General features: G+C 44.0%; 1 protein-coding gene across 7 annotated transcripts in view; it reads right to left on the reverse strand.

Moving 5' to 3' along the window:
• The window catches only part of NFE2L2 (NFE2 like bZIP transcription factor 2), a 137,790-nt gene that overhangs the window by 13,631 nt on the left and 109,281 nt on the right, over positions 1-14,878 (reverse strand). The window contains exon 2 of one of the 7 annotated variants that reach the window (XM_070241282.1): positions 5,654-5,742. The exons of the other annotated variants lie outside the window; for them this stretch is intronic. The gene's annotated coding sequence lies outside the window, so the exon portion shown is untranslated. The remainder of the gene's footprint in view (positions 1-5,653; positions 5,743-14,878) is intronic. 7 annotated transcript variants of the gene reach the window in all.

The following is a 14,878-nucleotide window of genomic DNA, read 5'->3' on the forward strand; positions in this document are numbered from 1 at the left end:
TTCATTATAAAGATGTACTATAACCGTCATATATTATTTAATTATGTAATTAATCTGTCCCTCATTGGACTTTTAAGTTATTTCTAATCTTTTGCTATTACAAATAGATGCTATAATGAATATCCTTTTACATAAATCATTTCATAAAGGTATGAGGATATCTGTGGGATAAATACTTAGAAGTAGAGTTGCTGGGTCAAGGAGTATATGCATTTTTAATTAGATATTGCCAAACAGCTCTACACAGAGGCTGTACCTTTTACACTCCCTCCAGCAATGTGTGAGTGTGCCCATTTCCCCACTTTTTTCCCAACTCATGTTGGGTCCTTCACACCCTGCATCATATCGGCACATAGTACCCACTCAATAAACACGCATTAACCACCTGTACAAGGTCTCCTCTATTAATTCCAGAATAACTTCAATATCAGCCCCTCCCACAATCTTTTAACAATAAAACCAAAGCTCAAGAAAAGAATAAACTTTATGTACAGTCCGTTGACCGGCCAACAGCACTTCTGTAACCATCTGTCTGCTCCCAGCCTTGCTCCAGCCAAGCTGACCTTGGCTGGTGCCTTTGGAGCTGGCAGAACATTTGAGGAGCATGAAATGTAAAGACCACGGTGCACACAGATAAGACAGATGCTGGGCAGAGTGCCAACAGCCGAAACACTCAGGCGCAGCAGGCAAAATCAGCAACCTCAGCCCTTCTAAGAGATGAGGTAAACTTCAAAGGAAAAGTGAGTCCAGCGGGCTGACCCATCTACCAGCTCCTTAAAGACCAGGAAAAGGCATTCATTCTAGGAATGTGTCTCTCAGGAACAGATGTTTGTCAGGCATTAAATTACATTTGGAACACACAACTGACTAAGGAGTGCTGACGGTGATTGGAGGCCACAGTCCAAACCCCAGGTTTATAGATGAGGATCCTGAGGCCCAGACATGCTAAATGGGTAAGTGGCCAGAGGTGTCATCCAACTGAGCAGAACCCAGGAGGGCCATCTGGTCAACCTAACACAAATTAGATTTCAAATTAGACTTTCCTACTGCAATTTCTATTACTTAAAATTCATGAAATAGTAGGAATTACTGTGAAAAGAGACCTTTTCAAAACTGTTGTGTGGCATCTCACCCTGCAGCCACATTAATGACCTATAAAACTCTGTTATTTGACCGATGTGTGACCTCCATTTTTCTGTAAAGAACTTTCCTTCCTCCACCCCCAGGCTCTAAATACGAGTCATTTTCTAAAGGCTGTACCTGTGCTCAATATGATAAGACTGGAGCCTCCCAGTTTTAAGCCCCTTCAGGCAGATCATCTCTGCTACCAAGAGCAAAAGTGGCTGAAAATCAATATGGACCCCTGAGAACCCCCGAATCATGGGGTCAGGGTCATGTACTCACTAAATGCACATTCCAAACCTGACTGACTCATCCAAGGGCACATTAAGACCAAGTGTGACCCAAGAAATAGTTCTACATCTCTCCTTGGAGACACCAGCCCTTACTTACACTGGTAGTGCTTTAACAGCAAAACACTGTCATTTGTATCATTATGTCCTTTCATCTGTACACTACTGTGAAGATCGGTGAGATGAAGACCCTGAGGTTGAGGCAGGGTAAGTATCACAGGTCACACAGCTTGTCAGCTGCACCGGCGACAGAAGCGCCCTCCTCTAAACCTGATGGACGTGCCCATACGTCACATCACGTCACCATTTACTAAATCCTAGTGCCTCCCTGTCCTCTTCCACTCCTCAAACAACAAATAAAATTCGGGTTTGCTCTATGGGTTTTCATTGTAGTTGTCAGTGGCTTCTTCCTTAAATTGGTTTTGCTACACTCATAAGAAAACACCACCATAAAACAGACCTAAACTTTTGCCAAATCATCTCAGACACCTATAAACAATAAACACACGAAGTCAAGTGCTCAGTCTTTTCCTCAAGGACAAAAGCTCTGGGCCTGGTTTAAAACCTGTGGCTTTGGAAAAAGGACTTTTTAAATTAAAATATATGAAAACCAGAAATATGGAGTTTTCCTGAGTAGATGTTCACACAAAGCGTGGGGATTATTTTTACCTTATTACTATTCTCCATGAAACTATCATTATACTGCCCAACAAAAATACATGTCAAACACGGAAGTGATCACACTGCCCACTGGTAGGCACAGCTTACGACCTAAAATAATTATTTATTTATTTATGTTTGAGGAAGATTAGCCCTGGGCTAACTGCTGCCAATCCTCCTCTTTTTGCTGAGGAAGACTGGCCCTGAGCTAACATCCGTGCCCACCCTCCTCTACTCTCTATGTGGGATGTCTACCACAGTATAGCTTGCCAAATGGTGCCATGTCTGCACCGGGGATCCGAATCGGTGAACCCCGGGCTGCCAAGTGGAACGTGCTCACTTAACCATTGTGCCACCGGGCTGGCCCCTAAAATAATTTCTTTTAAAGGCCTTTTGCTCAGTCTGGATCTGGTGGAAGTTTAAGTTCTTTGCAGCCCTGACACCTAGCACGTTTCCAATGCCAAGCAAACCCAGGGCCCAAAGCCAAAGGCTGTAAAGAACACCAGGTTCCAGACCCCATCTGGACTAGGTCCTGCCATTCCACCCTAACTTTCAGCCTCAGTTTCTTCATCTGCCCAGGGATAGGGGCTGGGTTAGGTGACTCCCAGCATCCCTGCCCCTAAATACCTCTGATTCTATCAAGTCCAAAATATAGGTCAGTCTGAAAACTAATTTTGCATTTTAAAACAAGCTAATTTCAGCTACTTGTAACGGCCGCTCTAAAGCAGTCCTGTCCAACAGAAATATAACGCAAGCCACGTGTGGAGTTTAGAAATTTTTAGTAGCCTTACTAAAAAAAAAAGTGGATTTAATTTTAATATGTTTACTTAACCCAATATATCAAAAATTCTTTTAACATGTAACCAAAATTTAAAAATTACTGAGATATCAGAAGTGATGAGCACACTCAAATACACTACAACAAATCTTGCATGACATGATCCCCTGAAATGCAGGCCTACAAGGTTATGGGTACAGAAAAATATCTTATATTGCTCCTGTTTTTAAACTTAAAATTCATTAAAATTAAAAACTCAGTTCCTCAGTTGCACTAGCTCCATTTCAAGCGCTCGAGGGTGACAAGTGCCCAGTGCCAGCACAGTTCTGGGGCAGCCTACAAAGTGGGCCCTCAACATTCCTCAGGCGGGAATTCTATTGAACCCAACTCTTCTGTTTTGCAAATTACTTCCTGAGGATACACCGGCAACATTAAGGCTTCTAAACTACAACAGCTAGTATTTATACTCATAGCAATTATTTGTAAAAAGCTACTTCAATGACCTGAAAGTGCTGGTGAGTCTGAATTACCAAGAGGGCTCATAAATAACCTTGATGTTATTCAGCAATGTGATGGTCCCGATGCCACACAATTAATTACCAGATTATTGCAGAGGTCACGTGAAGAATGGATAGAAATGAGGGGCTTAGGTGATGGGACAGTACTATCTGTTCCAACTAAGGATATGAACTAATCTTGAATTTGGAAATTACGTTTCAACTGCTTTCAGATGTCAACCTCTGAAAATGCCCAGTGCACACTGCTGTTGCCAATTGCCAGGCAGGAGTTTGGACCTCTTATAAAGGAAATTATAATTAGTGTGTATATATGTTCTATTTCAAAATCAGATTAGGAATCTTTTATTTTCCTTAATGTAAATCCTTTCAACTAGCCCGCTAAATAAATATGTAAGGACAGTGGTTTCCTGGTGAGCCTTCACATTAAGATCTGAGCATGAAAGATCACACTGCCAATATTCTAGATCCAGACAAAGATAGGGATGGCATAATCTAAGCAATAAGAGCATGGCCAACATTTATTGTCCACGTTCTATGTGCTCAGCACTATTCCAAGCACTTGTATGCATTATCTCATTTATACTCTCATTTGCACCAATCTGCAAGGTAGGTGGTATATTGTCATCGCCCTTTTGGAACAAGGAAACTGAAGCATGGAGAGGTTAAGTAATTTTGCCTGAAGACCTCCACCTAATAAATGGTGACAGCGATATCCAACCCTGGTTTCCATTACAGAAGCACTCAAAGAACACAGGCTCTGAGCCGGCCTCGTGGCAGAGTGGTTGAGTTCGCGCGCTTTAATGCGGCGGCCCAGGGTTTCGCCAGTTTGAATCCTGAGCACGGACACTGCACTGCTCATCCGGCCATGCTGAGGCGGCGTCCCACATGCCACAACTAGAGGGACCCACAACTAAAAATATACAACTATGTACCAGGGGGCTTTGGGGAGAAAAAGGAAAAAAATAAAATCGTTTTAAAAAATAAAATCTTTTAAGAACACAGGCTTCTCCTTCAGGATAACCTGACCCTCCTCAGGGAGGCTGCGTGGAGCCAACCACGGCTCTGCTGCTAACGAGCTGTATGAGGTGGCCTTGGCCTAGCCACCTACCCTCATTGTGCTGTTCCTGGAAGGGAAACCAAGACAATAATACCTCCCTCATGGAATTGTTTTTCATATGAAAAAAAGTATCTGAATGCCTCTTAAAAATATAGGGGACAGTGGCCAGCCCCATGGCCTCATGGTTAAGTTTGGTACACTCTGCTGTGGTCTAGTTCCTGGGCATGGACCTACACTGCTTGTTGATGGCTACACTGTGGTGGTGACCCACAGACAAAATGGAGGAAGACTGGCACAGATGTTAGCTCAGAGTGAATAATCCTCAAGCAAAAAGAGGAAGATTGGCAAAAGATGTTAGCTCAGGGCTAATCCTCCTCAGCAAAAAAAAAAAAAAAAAAAAAGGGGGGGGACAACCCATGGGTAAGGTAATAATACTATTAATAAATTCAACTCCCTTTGCAGGTGTCAAATGAACATGAGAAACATCTAATTTTTAGGCTTCTGGGTCTAAGCACTATACAAAAAATAGAAAGTGAGGTCATAACTTGTTTATGTTTCAGACATTTGCATGGCAACAAGAAAGGGTAGTAAGTGTAAACCATTTTCAGTTGTGTCATCTCCCAAGGGTCTTCTAGAGGTCTTCTTTCCCTTCACCACTCTCCCCTTTTTTTCAGGCCGGAGTTACTTGGGGGTGGTTACTATAAAAGAAATCTTTTAGTCTTTAAAGACTAAAAGAAGGGGTTGGGGTTAGAAAGAAGACAGGGCCACAAGAGTCCGCTCAGTTCATGTTTGGGTTTAGCCTTCCATAATGCACTTCCACTCCCCAAACTCTGTTCGTTCAACTTGCCTGTGGACACTGTCCTTTTTCTAGGCCCTGGACCGGAGAGTGAGACATTCTGCCTCAGGTGAAGGAGTGTGCCTGGGAAGGAGTTCAGTGAGATGGCTGATGAGCCACATAAGGGCAGGGATTCCAGCGGACAGGTGGAGGGTCCCACAGGGGAGACGGGGGCAGGATGTGGCCCTCTGCTGTGCCAGGGCACTCGGAAGGCCTTGTCATGGATCAGTTTTCTCTCTCTCTCTCTCTCTCTCTCTCTCTCTCTCTCTCTCTCTCTCTCTCGAGAGGCTTCAATGTCCACAACAGTCAGGCCTTGACATGAGGCCAGGGAGAGCGCAGGGAAGACCACAGGAGAATGAGAAGTGCGGAGCAAAGAGCGAAAAGGGCACGGACCTTTATGCCGCGACACAGCTAGAATTCAAGGAGGGATTTTTTTTCCAGTGGGCCATGGCGATCTCCGATCCCCACACATTCAAACATCCCTGACAAAGGAGAAATAGAATTACGATAACAGTAATCACAGCCACCATTTGTTGAATGTATACCATGTGCCAGGTCTTGGGCCCAGTTCGTTTCTTACTTAATTCTAAGAACGCTGTGATGGAGGTGTCATCCACATTCTAATCATGGTAAAACTGAGGCACAGCCCACTGTTATATCTATCAACTTAGCCTCTCCAGGCCTCAGTTCTCTGCTCCCTACCACACAGGGCAGAGAAAGGAGTGCCCATGACAAAATCAAGTTGTTAAAGCTGTTCACACCCCAGCCAGCACCTGGAAGAGCCCGGGAGACTGCAGCTGCCGCCAGCACAACTGTTAGATGCAGAGCTGTGAGCTCACACTCACGGGGAAAGCCCGTGGGAGAGCAAAGGGGATACTGTCTTCTTGTCTTTTCTTGGATGAATATTGCTTACTATTGGGACTGGAAGCCAACAATGAGACTGTTACAGCTGAATGAAGACAGGAAGAGTAAACTGATCTTAGAGAAGGGCCAAGAGAAACTCCCCCTGTGCTTCCTTGGAGAAGAAACCTATCCATCCTTAAAGCAAAAAGGCAACTTCTGGCTGGTTTTTCCTCTCCTTTCATCAATGGAATGAATACAGTGGCAGATGCGTTTCTGTTAAAACACAGAAACAGCAGCGTGTGCAAGCTTGAGCACAAATGATTTTGTGATGGGGCCAACAGAAGGAGAAAATCTACTCCCCTCCTTTAAAAAGGGGGCTTTAAAAAAATTCTCCTTAAATGGCCAACAAAGGTGGTAACTAGTTAGAATTACAGATCCTCAATACATGTGCTGATGCCACACCCACACCACAGCAAGAGCCCCCTCACCATCTCTCTGCCTCCAACCTCTTCATCTGCCAATTCACAGGCCATAATCACTTCCCGTCCACACCCGGCTCACATGTCTTGCCCTTTCTATAGCCTTCAGTGATTTCCAGATGCCTCATATAAACTTGAAACACCACACATGGGCACTGAAGGCCCTCTATGGCCAGCCCCAACTTAACTTTTTCAGTCCTAGCAACCCAGTATGACCAGTACACCACCCACACATGCCTGCACCCTCCCTCGGGCTTCCCACGGAAGCGTGAGTCAAATAATCTTACTGCCCTAAAAAATCTAGTTAAAATGCTCCCTCCTCCAGGATGTCCTCTCTGAGCACCCCAGTTGCAAGTGACACTTTCTCCTCTGCACTGTCATGGAACTGTCACATAGCACAGATGAGCTTGTACAAATACCAACCTCCTAGAGGGCAGTAATGGACTCTCTCTCACATTTATGGAGCAGCTACGACTAAGTAAGCAGCAGACATGGTGCCAGACGCCAGAGTTACAAAAATGAATAAAATACAGTCCCCACCCTAGAGGAAGTTATACCTTGAGCAGAGGAGATAGAGATGTAAAGTAATTTACAGTCGTTATGGTAGGAAACATGCCCTATAATCCAGGCGTACAAAGAGCAAAGGCATAGATTAACTCAGAATAGGGGCCATTTGAAAAGCAAATGTCCTTTAAGGAGGACAATACATTTGCTGCATTATCTTGGAAGATTAAAACAACTTCCTGCCCTTAAAGTTCGTTAGGGTGTGTAAATACCTAATAAATATTTATGGAATGAATAAGTGTAAGCTTAGGCTCAGAAGTCAGTATTTTCATTGTATACCTAAGGTGTCTTGGGATAAAGAGTTCTAATTACTTATGTAACAAAGGTATCATGTTTAATATCATTTATGACCCAACTATTAGTCAAAGAAAAATTATTTAACTTCTTTCACAGTAACAATACTTCAAATTATTCTCTGGGTACTCTACGAAAAACAAAGTATCATATCTTAAGAACTATAAATGCACACTCCTTCAAGTTAACGATAAAAATTGGTTTTTTTGAGAGAAAAAACATGATAGTATCTTCAAATATCCACTAAAGAATTTTGCAACCTGCATAAAATATCAATCAATATAAATATTGATTAAGTGTATTTTCTTAGAGGACACTGGTTATTTCCCTCAGCCTAAAGGTACTTGGTTGCTCTGGTTTCTAGAGCTTTCATCACTTTCTATGATCTCTCCCCCACCTCCAGTTTAGAATAAAAGGTGTGAACAGGCTGTCATCTGAGGAAATGGTGGACCTCCCTACAAAGAACAAGGAAGCAACAGTATCCTGAGATTTCCTGAGCACAAGCAGTAGTAGCCTGGCTTCAAACTTTCTCTCGAAGTCAATGAATCACAGTGGTACCTAGGAGCAACTGGAACTGTGTGGGGACGAGGGAGGGTTACTGTGCTCTGGTTGTCAAAATGATGCTAAATATCCTACAATGTGGGACAGTCCTCCACTCCAAAGGGAAGTCCAGCCCACGTGCCAGCAGCACCCTCTACGATAAACACTGAGCCAGCTCCCTGAGGTAGGGACACTGTCTTAATTAATCTTCAGAAAGGAGTCCCTCAGTCTCTAGCATCTAACAAAGCACCCATAGTCATTAGACAGTAAAGAAAGAACGAAGGGAAGGAAGGAGGAAAACAGGAAAAGGAGAGCAGGGATTACAGACATTCTAAATCCTTGTTCTGCCACCTGAGTGGCATGGCCCTGGACAAGTTACTTTCTCTCTCTGAACAGGTTTCCTCGTGTGTGAAATGGACATAGCAGCCCCCATCACTACAGAGTTAGTGTCAAGATCAAGAGAACAGGTCTAGGACATACTACAGGGCTAGCAGATGTTCAGTAAATGTTCATTTTTTCCCCTTTTCTTCCCCATGAAATTGCTAGTTGCCTGTATTCAGCGATCTTCCAACATCAAAAGGACGGTTCTCATACCGTTAAAGTGAGTTGGTAACGTGAACGGAAATGAAAGAGTAATTGTTCCCTCCGTCTCCATTATCATCTTGGCCAGCACACCCGCCATCCCTGAAGCTTCACAGCACACTTGGACTGTTATCAGGTGAACTCCGGACACCTGTGGCCCAGGGCGAGTGCCGCGCGCTCCCAGAGGGAGGGAGATGAATGAGCTTTTATCTAGGGGAGTCGTTTCCACCCACATCTCTCTGGGGAGAAAAGGCTTTATCAGGATCAATGAGAACAGACGTGAGGTTCCCCCAGCTCTTCTCAAGCCGCTTTCTCTCCTTTCTGAACCTACCCCAAAATTCAAGACCCAGAGTGCCAAGTCCCTCAGCAACACCACAAACATCCACACATAAGCAATCCTGCCCTGGCATCGTAGGGGCACCTCACGGTGGGAGGGGGCACAGAGCCTACCAACAACAGGAAGACTTCTCCAAACCAGGAACTCCCCTCATGCAACCTCCACCCGCGTCTTTAGAGGAATTCCTAAGATTACGTTGTTACTGAGTCTGTGGTCACACACGTGCACTCCATTAACTAGAAGGAATATATAGCTATAAAAAGTCTGTGCAAGTCAGAATAAAGTAGGCATTGCGGTCTCAATCCCCCTGCAGGCGGGGAACGTGAATCTCATGCTGTGTGGGATCTCACACAATTCACCCTCAAGCAGGTGTGACAAGTGCCCCAAAGGCAAAGCACCAGGTCTGTCTGAGATTCCTAAAAGGAGATGGTGTGAAGAAAGCGCAAGGACTTTGATGGCAAAGAAGGTTCCAGTCCTGGCTCTAGCTCTTACCAGCTGTGTGACTGCAGTGCTTCCAGATCCCTTCCCCAGCCTGCCCCTGCTCTGATCCCAGGCTTCCTTGCCATCTGGCTGCCAACTACATTCCACCAGGGGTTTGGGTGGTAGTGAGCAGTGAAGAGATGCTGGAAGGTGAGAGGAAGAGCCCCTCTGCCGGTGTCCCAGCACCTGATGCAGTGCCAGCTTCAGGAGGATAGGCCAGAGCCTGGAATTCCACCTCCACCCCCTGCCCCTCCAGCCCTAGGGGTGGCAGTGGCTTCCTGAGGCTGCTAATCTCTCGGTTGTCTGGCTGGCTTCTCAGCTCTCCCATCACCTATATTATTTATTTCCTATATTAAATTCCCTCTGAAATATCTCATGTGGTTTCTAGTTTCCTAAACTGAACTCTGGCCTGTTTCTTAGCCTTTCCAAAGAGTTTTTCTCAGTAATGACAAAACCTTTATTAACAGGGTTGTTTAAAAAACTAAAGATGGGGCTGGCCCACTGGTTAAGTTCGTGCACTCCACTTAAGCGGCCCGGGGTCTGCTGGTTCTGATGCCGGGTGTGGACATGGCACTGCTTATCAAGCCATGCTGTGGCAGGCGTCACACATATAAAATAGAGGAAGATGGGCAGAGATGTTAGCTCAGGGCTAGTCTTCCTCAGCAAAAAGAGGAGGACTGGAGGCAGATGTGAGCTCAGAGCTAATCTTCCTTAAAACACACACACACACCAAACTAAAGGTAATAGGTGTAAATACAGTACAAGTAAATACTTGGAAATGCTTTCCCTTTTCTCACATGGAGAACCTAAGTGCAAACTGCACGTTGAAGAGCGAATCTGAGTATTACAGACTTAGGACATCCGCAGGTAAAAATTCTGGGTCAGCCTGAGGCTTCCCTCAGGAAAGTCCCATAAGGCTGTATTCCTCCTGGGTTCATTAAAAAGAACTCTCTTAAGCTAGTTTTCTTTTTCCTCCCAGCCTCTCTCCCTTTAATTCTAGAAGCTGTTTTCCATGTGAAATGTAACCTGGAATCTCCCCCCTGGGCGTCACCATCCTCACTCTCAATCCACTGCCGCAGCAAGGATTCCTGCAAACATGCAGCCCGGTAAAGAAGTTTCTAGCATACGGTGAACCTCTGTCTCTGGAGGAGAAGAAAGTACCTGAACCCCCAGGACGGGTCTCCTTCTTGGTCCTGGTCTCAGCTTGGGAACCAGCACAGAACTACGGGCCGGGAGTGAGGGAGGCCGTCAGCCAGCATAAAGCCAGCCAGCCCTGCTCCTGTCCTTAGGGGTTGGTTCCTCAAGGTCTATTTTAATTATGTTTCCTTGAAAATTACCAAGAACAAAAACAACTTCTTCAAAAATTGGCAATTTTTCCTCTTAAAAGTAAAAAGATAGTTTTTATTTTGGATGGTTTTCATTATCAGGATTTTAATGGTTGAAAAAAATTTTTTTTGGCTAGGTCAAAAAAATCTCTGGTTCTCCAACACTCTAGACAGAGCAGCAGGGCTCCCTGGCTCCAGTACCGTAAACCAAACCAGCAAAAAGTACAGGTTCTTAGTCAACCCTGGAGCACCTGAAGGAGTGCAGCTCCCTCATGTGTCACTCCTCTGTTCCGGTTCCCTTCACCGGAGGCAACCACACACGGCATCATTCTTCCCTGTGTTCTAATCCCTTAGGATGGGGGTGGGTGGATTCTGCATCCGTGTGTGATATTATCATTCTGTGCTGAAGCAGAGAAGACAAAAGACTGTCAAGTCTGGAGTAAAACACAATTCTGTATCCTTTATCAGTAGGCCACCTCCCTACCCAGTTGATAGTGTCCCTGCCTCTTCCACAGACATCGGAGGGTTGGGAGATGGGTACTAACCCACCCTGAATGTCGGCTACATTCCTGCAAAGAAGGGAAAAGGCACTGAATGGGAAAAATGAGCCAGTGAAATACAAGTATGCACTGCACATGGCCTAACGGTAACACTAAAATCCTTCTGTTTTAAGATACTTTAAACACATATTATGTGTATCATTCAGCACAAAACTCATAAGAACAAGTGAAAAGAATAAGATATCGTTTCTGAAATCTTAAAGCAATAGGAAGGACAGGTTAAAAGAACTGTAAACTACTGATGACTAGAGTTAGAAAAGCAGACAGCGTCCTGAGGGGTGACCGAATGTACCCCTCCAATGGGGCAACAGTCAGGGAAAGACTGGAGCTGGGCCACACAAGCTCTGCCTGACGACACTGGAGAGAGGCTGTGGCTGGCACGAGGGTGCCCACTCCCTTTTGGGCGTGTTCCCACCCTGTCTGCAAGGCAGGGCTAAGCCAGCTCAGAAGGCCCTGAACCATACCCTCAAGTCTCTCAAGTGAGACTGTTGTGCTGTACAACAAAGACACATGCACACGCACGTACACACATGCAAACAATGTGAAAGTTAGCCCAGTCTCCAGGTATGTAAACCAGACAGCCATTCGGGTAAGGACAATGGTACCCACTGCGGTCAGACTACAAGGTTGACTTTAGCAGGTAGATACAGAGAACCAAAAAATTGGGTTGCCGAAAGCTGCTTTGCACATTTAAGTTTGGGTTTTTTTTTTTTTTTTTTAAAGATTTAATTCTTTCCTTTTTCTCCCAAAGCCCCCTGGTACATAGTTGTGTATTTTTAGTTGTGGGTCCTTCTAGTTGTGGCATGTGGGATGCTGCCTCAGCATGGCTTGATGAGCAGTGCCATGTCCGCTCCCAGGATCCAAACTGGCGAAACCCTGGGCCGCTGAAGCAGATTGTGCGAACCTAACTACTACAGGTTTTTGTTTTTTTAACGGGAGATGATAACAAGGCCTGGGAACGAAGAGCACAGAGCTTCCTAGGGTGAGGCAAAGTTCTGTCCTGGCTTCCAGGCTCCAACACCTGTCCTAAGCATCCTGGCCTCACTGCCTTTTCTCTGCTATTCCCAAATAATCCAGACTGCAGGTTATCACAGGCCACATTCCTGACAAGAAACAAAGAAAAATTCTACTGACCCACTTGGGGAAAATTTTTTGATAACAAAATTATTACCCATATCTCCATGAGGGATTAAAGAGCTCAAATTATATTTACTGGATTTCAAACATTCGCTAGGACACCTTAAAGTTTAGATGTTGTCAGGCCGGCCTCATGGCTGAGTGGTTAAGTTTGCTCGCTCTGCTTCGGCAGCCTAGGGTTTCGCTGGTTCGGATCCTGGGTGTGGACATGGCACCACTTATCAGGCTGTGCTGAGGCGGCATCCCATATAGCACAACCAGAGGCACTCACAACTAGAATCTACAATGTACTGGGGGGCTTTGGGGAGAGGAAGAAGAAAAAAAAAGAAGATTGGCAACAGATGTTAGCTCAGGTGCCAATCTTTAAAAAAAAATTTAAAAAATTAAAAAAAAAAAATTTAGATGTTGATCTTAAGGCTGTGAAGGGCAGTGACCAAATATAAGAACACTTCTTTTCATGATTTAAGTAGATATCCTAACTAGATTTTCTAAATCACTATATAAATACCTTCAATGGGTACCAACACTGAGCTGGGTTCTCCAGGGTACTGGTTCCCAAACCAGACTGCTTGCTAGAATCCCTTCAGAAGCTTGAAAAGATACTGATGCCTAGGTCCCAACCCCAGAGACTCTGTTTAATGAGGGATATGGCCTGGGCATCGGTATTTTAAAATACTGATGGTGATTCTAATAGTCAGCAAAGTTGAAGACCCATTGCTATAGGTAACAATCGTCAATAAAAAGGAATGAAGTCCTGATATATGCTACAACATGGTCAAACCTTAGAAACACGATGTTAAGTGAAAGAAGCCAGTCACACAAAACCACATATGGTATGACTTCATTTATATGAAATATCCAGAACAGACAACTCCATAGAGATAGAAAATAGATGAGTGGTTACCAGGGAGTTGAAGGGAAACGGGGGGTGACTACTAACAGATATGGGGTTTCTTTATGGGGTAATGAAAATGTTCTAAAATTGATTGTGGTGACAGCTGTCCAACACTGAATACACTAAATCAATCAACTGTCCAATTTAAATGGGTGGTCTGTATGGTATGTGAATTACATTTCATAAAGCTGGAAAAAAAAAAAAGAAAGAAATATAAATGCAATACCCAGCTCGAAAGAAAGTTAGGATCTAGCTGTAGAGGAAAAAACCCAAAAAACCACAGATTCACAGATAAGTATCAGAGATTTTAAAAGGCCATTAAAGAGAATTGCCTAATGCAGAAAATAAAAACTTCAGGAGAAGGCTTCAAAGCCAAAATGATCTGATTTTTCTTTTCTCATCCAATCATTCTTCTCTGATTTGAACAAAGCAATGGAGAGTTCGGATCTCGGCAGCATGCTGCCCATACTACAGGCCCCACAGTCTCAATTTCCAAGCTTGTGAGAAAGGAATGACTACTTAGCATTGCCAAGGAATGTTTTGTTTTAATCCTTCAGAATACAGACTGTTGATGGATTATAATGCCTCTTGAGTCAGTTATCAACAGGGCCTTTGAAAGATGGCCGTGGTGCTCTGAATCCTTCCTATGCCCTGGATTTGTCTTTACTGCCCCCAGAGTTTGGGCCAAATAAACTCACATGCTCACACACACATAAAGACGTTCATAGATGAGGCTCTGTGACACACAGGTATTATAGGACGCAGGCCATAGAAATGGCTGGTTAAAGGTGCTCCTTACCCTCAGAGTTCCTAAAATTCTTAATACTAATAGTTAAAAAGTGTTCCCTGTGGCAGGAGCTGACACATAGAAAACTCTCATTTTAGGCAGGGGAGGATTTTGTTTCGCAAGTCTTATTTTTTTTTTTAAGGTGGGGGGAAGGGTTGGTGCAGGAACACGATTTGTATTTTTCTAATACTGTTAGGGAATTATACACTTAAACGTATTTTTGCTTTCATTTCCAGAAAACACACCATTATCAATTAAAGAGGGCTTGGCCTATACCTTAGAGCCCTTTTAATAAATGTTTGTTGGAGTATATTTAAAAGCAGGTAGCAATGAAATTTTAATAACTTCTAGAAATCATATTATCAAAATGTAAACTCTATTCTCCCTTTTATAGTAAACTTAGACAGTCAAAGGTAAAGGAAGCAGGTTAAATACTGCATATGGTAAACTTGTTCTCCTATAGCCTGGTGTGCAACAGATTTCAGCAAACTTTCAGAAGTGGCTGAGACAGGCATTTAAATACCCTGGGTTTACTCAGGCCAACTTTTATGCAAATCATCCAGTGGATCCTAAAAATCCTGCAGCCCACTTAATTCACACAAATAAGACAATAATTCTGAAAACAATTTGTTCAACGATAAGAACTAAGAAATAACCCTCATACACTGTTGGTGGGAATGCAAACTGGTGCAGCCACTATGGAAAACAGCATGGAGATTTCTCAAAAAGTTAACAATAGAAATACCTTATGACCCAGCCATCCCACTACTGGGTATCTATCCTAAGAACCTGAAA

The sequence above is a fragment of the Equus caballus genome, chromosome 18, assembly GCF_041296265.1.
Source record: "Equus caballus isolate H_3958 breed thoroughbred chromosome 18, TB-T2T, whole genome shotgun sequence".
NCBI lineage: Eukaryota > Metazoa > Chordata > Mammalia > Perissodactyla > Equidae > Equus > Equus caballus.